Here is a 5687-nt window from a genome sequence, read left to right as displayed (position 1 = left end):
GCTGACCTTGTGGCTTGCAGCCCGATTCGTAACCACTATGCTACCAGAGCTTAGAGATAGATAAATATGAATGTAGATATCTATATACACATACACATACATATTATATATTTTTTGTTGTTGTTAAGTGCTGTTGAGTTGGTTCTGACCCATAGGGAGCCTGTATAGGCTTTCCAAGGTGTGGCTGGTAAGCTTGAACCACCGACCTTGTGGTTCAAACCGACTTTGCAGTCCAGCACATTAACCCAGAGAACCACACCAGGACTCCTATACACACACACACACACACACACACACACACACATATAATCACAATGGAAACATCGAAAAAGACAGTCTCCTGACATTAAAAGGCAATAACTAAATTTAGTATCCTTATCAAGGAAGACAAGCAGATGGAAAGAATACATAAGTACCTATTGCCCTTTAGACTCTGTGTCTTACTGACTTTGGAACCTTGGGAAAAGTCACTCCTTGGCGAAGATCATTTTATCAGTTCTACTTGAGTTGTGTGAAGATCATGTTCAGTTTACGTCAGACTTTGAGCTTTACGCTCATAATCCTAGCATCAATAATGTTTCTTCTAAGAATTTGTCCTAAGGGACTGATTCAGCAGATGGGAACCCCACAACATGATGTTTCTATGTATTCTGAGCCAACAAGCATTTTTAAGAACTGCTGGGTCCTGTGATACAGGCCTACAAATGGTGACCATAATGAACAACCTTTAATGTAATTCACAGCTCTGATCCTCACTGTGTGTTGGGAAAACTCATAGATATGCAATTTGGTAGGATACAACAAGTTCCCCGTGAAGAAAATTGAGAAACTTTAGGTTCAAGCAGTTGAGAGCTGAGATAACAGCCCACGGACATGACGAGTGATCGTAGCAAGAGGAATATGGAGGAGAGGATGGGTTAATCCATATTTTAGAGTGGAAATCAATAGACTTTGGTGATGTGTAAGAAAAGAGGTGAGGGGCTATAAAAAGGGAAGGGTTGGGCTACGCCATTTCTGGTTTAAATAGATGTGGTTCTAGAGGAAAGTGACTTGGGGGAAGTCTTTGGAGAAAATTTTGAAAAGACTGTGAAACATCCCAGTGGAGAATTTAAGGAGGAACCTCAGTTTTGGCTAAAATAGAATAGCACAATTACACCCCTAGTTACAGGCAATAGAGAAAAGCTACACTTGTGTACAGAGAACTATGTCCAGGGATGCTCGCTACAGTATTGTTCATGATAGTAGGAATATAAGGTGCTACAAAAAGAAACTCTGGTGAGATCATGCAATGGAATATGAGAAAATAGCGCAAATGAATCCACATGAATCCATACAGATAAATCTAGAAAATACATGGGGAGTCAAGCCTAAGAATACATAGCATATGATATCAGTTATGTAATCTTTTAAAACATGCCAAATAGCTTTCCATAATAGTGGTTAATATATGTACCACTATACAAAGTAAGGAGCTCTGGTAGCATAGTGGTTACAAATCGGGCTGCTAACCTGAAGGTCGGCAGTTCGAAACTACCAGCGGTTCCGCGGGAGAAAGATGAGGTGTTCTGCTCCTGTAAAGATTTACAGCCTCGGAAACCCTGTGCAGGGTCACTATGAGTCAGAACTGACTCCACAGTACTTAACAACAACAACAACATACAAAGTAAAATCGCAACCATGGAACAAAAAGAATAAGAGGTTAATTTTAGGAAAGTGAGAAGAGAAGTGGGGATCCAGGGTCAGCTTCATGGGTATACAAACTGTCCAGTCACACAGGTCTTCTGCTTAGAAGGTCCCTGTGGTTGACTTAATATGCTGCTGTTGCCATTTGAAATTCTTAATGATTTTTTAATAAGAGGCCACATATTTTCATTTGGCACTGGGCCCCACAAATTATGCAGTTTGTCCTACGGGGATTAGAGTACTTTAGAGAAGGCTCCAAATGCACCCGCAATGTTTTATTTCTTTTTTTAAAAAAAATCATGAAGCTATCTTTAAAGTATCAAATTTGCTAAATCTGCAGAGTTAATATACAGATGTTTATAATACCGTTTACTGTATTTTTCTGTATACTTGCAATATTTTATAACAGAAAAACAAGAAGGCTTGTTTATGAAACTAATGGTTAATTTACTGATGAAAGCGTATGCAGAAGACAGAACTCTATATGGCAGCCTGGGAAAATAAGCATAACATTAAGCAAAAATGTATATGAAGATGATTATATTGCATGCCAGAATTCTCATGTAGCATACGTATGCTAAAGTGACATAAGGAAGATGAATAAATATGATTGTTATTGTTGTTGCTAAGTGCAGACTCATAGTGACCCCGCAAAGAGTTTCTTTCCAAGGCAGTAAATCTTTGGAGGAGCAGAAAGCCTCATCATTCTCCTGTGGAGTGGCTGATGGGCTCAAACTGCCAAATTTATGGTCATTTATCCTCTACAGTCCCCTTGCAAATATGATTAGGATAGCAGAAATAATTTCTTTTAATCTTTTCATTTGTACTGTTACAATATTGTTTTTACAATAAATAAAATGTAATGTAGTTGCTTTCTAGAAAAACCCCAGCTGCTTCAATTAAATTGTGTTGCTGGGTACTCAACGTGTTAGTTAGTAATAGATGTGCCTTGTCAAGGGGGCATTCTGGAGACTTAAGACCTCAACATAAAGGATTAGCTCTGATGGTGGAACTTTTGGGAGCCATCACTAAAATGTACATGGAACAGAGGGTTAGGATGAAGTCCCACCCTAGCACTGAACTCAGTTTGAACAGATCTCGCCTCCACCATGAGGCTTAGGTGCCCAGTCTGGATTCACAGTCCCAAGTCTGCAACTGTGGGAGCCTCCCAGAGGGTCTATGCCCTGACTGTGAGATGCTCTGATTCCCTCTCCTGTTTGTAGGAGAAGTCATCTGGGCAATGTGTAGTTTGGCAGCAGAGGCATTTGGAGTCAGGATGCTGAGAGGAGAATCCAGGTCAGTAGGCCATCCCAGGAGCATTTATATAGGGAGGAACCTCCTCAGCTCCTGGAGCACCTAGGAGAACTGCAGAGCTCTGGGCATGGGGCATAGCTAGGTATAGCAGAGCATTACTGACCTGGCATCATAGGCACGGCATTGTAGCTATGGCAAAGCATCATGGGTTCAGCATCACGTACACAGCACAACATGATGCACATGGCACCATGTACTCAGCGTCATGGACACAGCAGCGTGGGCACAGCTCTGCTCTTGTTAGCTTCCCTGAGAACCCTGAAGAACACCTTGTAGAGGGGGCAGGGGACAGGAGGAAACAAGATTGAAAGGGAATATTCTGACAAATTCTTCTATTAGATTTGTTTTATACTCTTATTTTTTAAATTATACATTAAAAAATTAAACAAGTAACATGTGTTTTATCCTAGTATAAAATAAAATTGAAAAACATACACAGAAAGGGCAAGTTTCTGTGACCACTCGCATTCAGTACCACTCTCTTCAGAGGAAGCCTGTGTTAGTAGTATTTCAGGAGTAGCCTTTCAGACCATTTTCTTTGATTTACACACTCATTTACGTTTATAGAGAAATTCAAAGGTTGGTTTGAAAGATTGTGTTTTTTTGTTTGTGTGCTTTACAGAAATGGAATCTTATTGTATTTAGTTTTGTAATTTTCTTCTTAATGTGCCTTAGAATTCTTCCCATATGAATACGTATAACCACACTCCTTAAAAAAAAACACTACTGTCTTGTCAATTCTGATTCATAACAAGCTTATAGTATAGTGTAGAACTGTCCCATAGGGTTTCCAAGGCTGTAAATCTTCATGGAAGTAAACTGCCGTAGCTTTTTCTTGAGGAGAGGCTGCTGTTGTTAGGTGTTGTCAAGTCACTTCTGACTCATAGCAACCCTATGCACAATAGAACAAAACACTGCCTAGTCCTGTACTATCCTCACAAATGTTGTTATGTTTGAATCCATTGTTGCCACTGTGCCAGCCCACCTGGCTGACGGTCTTCCTCTTTCTCTCTGACCCTCCATTTTATCAAGTATGATGTCTTTCTCCAGAGACTGATCCCTCCTGACATGTCCAGAGAATTCTAAGAAGCATTCTGGCTGTACTTCTTCTGAGACAGATTTGTTTGTTTTCCTGGTAGTTCATGGTACTTTCAACGTTCTATGCCAACACCGTAATTCAAATATACAATTCTTCTCCGGTCTTCCTTATTTGTTGTACAACTTTGCATGCATATAAGGTGATTGAAAACATCATAGCTTCAGTCAGGCGTACCTTTGTGCTCAAAGTGACACCTTTGCTCTTTAACACTTTAAAGACATCTTTTGCAGTAAATTTGCCGAATGCAATATATGGCTTGATTTTTTTTTTCTCATGAGGCTTTATTCATTTTATTCATGCAAGCTTATAATTAATAATACAATTCAAAAATGTCCAAATAATAGCACTGAAAGAACATGAAAATACAAAAAATCTAACACCACTGTATGAACAATTTTTTTTTATCTCACATTTTCCATATCCTGTTTGTCTACTAACAATATTGTTGAAGAATACAATGTTTATGTAGCAAAATATTATATCAGTTAAACATAATGAAGAAATGATATTAAGACAGTTTAAGTGTCATTTTAAAAGATTTCCAAATTATAATAGCCATGGCTATACTTGATCTTCCCTAATGGAATTTGGCTACTACTCAAATTAATTCAATGTGTAAAAGTAGAAATAAGAGATGTTGATATAATAAATCTTTATTCAATATCTTCATCTTCCCCATTGTCCTGCTTGAGACCATGTATCACTCTTTCAGGTGTAACCCATATTCATTTAGGAAAGACGCCACATCTCCAGCATAAAATTCCTCAGCAAACTGTTAAGCAACACTAATGAAATTACTTATGAACTCCCCACTTTTGTAGACCAGCAAGGTGGCGAGTACATCTGAGGCAAAGCAGTCACCAGCGCCTGTATTAGAGGCTTTTATTTTACAGAACTTGACCATAGGGTACTCAGTTGCCAGGCATGTTAAACTACTGTTAAGAGCATGGCAGCCCTTGATGCCATCTTCATAAATGTGAACAACAATTGTGGTTATCTTCTGTTCCTTTTCAATGATTTCCAAGAATTCTTCTCCAGTTTTCAGCTCATAGACAAACCCATATCTCAGCCCAAAACTCAGCTTTTGGTGCATATCCTGCATGCACTGTCTAGGGTATTTATGACGGCAATTTTCATCCTCTTTCTCTTGATGGATTAAGTATGTTCTTGAATGCTCATCTGTATACTTGGCTTGCCTTTCGAAGTCTTCTAAACTTTGTCTTTTGGTTTCATTCATTTTATGCGTTGGATTTGATATAATAGCTAGGAGAATTTGTAGCAGAAGCAAAAACTCCATTGCTTTCTAATTCAAGAAGTTCAGCTGCTCCAGGAGCTGCCATCTTGGGTGAGACCAAGCAGGAGACGGATCAGAGCAGCCATGGACACCTGACAGAACCTCAGAGACAAAGGCATGGACATTCCTCTTCCCTGGTATCTGTTCATTGGTCCCCTGCTGTCTGTGCACCTCCACTCCAGTGATCATAGTGGTCCATGACAAGTGGACACCCCAGCAACACCCTCGGAGGGCTCCACTATCTATTGCTTGATTTTTGGACTGCTGCTTCCACTGTGGAATGTCTGTTGTTGTTGT

General features: G+C 39.5%; 1 pseudogene; it reads right to left on the bottom strand.

Annotated features, from left to right (window-relative positions):
- Positions 1–4749: 4749 nt before the first annotated feature.
- LOC102831223 lies at positions 4750–5333 on the bottom strand (annotated as a pseudogene).
- Between the last annotated feature and the right edge of the window lie 354 nt (positions 5334–5687).

The sequence above is a fragment of the Chrysochloris asiatica genome, unplaced genomic scaffold (genome assembly GCF_000296735.1).
Source record: "Chrysochloris asiatica unplaced genomic scaffold, ChrAsi1.0 scaffold00057, whole genome shotgun sequence".
NCBI classification, from domain to species: domain Eukaryota; kingdom Metazoa; phylum Chordata; class Mammalia; order Afrosoricida; family Chrysochloridae; genus Chrysochloris; species Chrysochloris asiatica.
The sequence above is the reverse complement of the archived record's forward strand: the minus strand, read 5'-3'. Positions and strand labels throughout refer to the sequence as shown.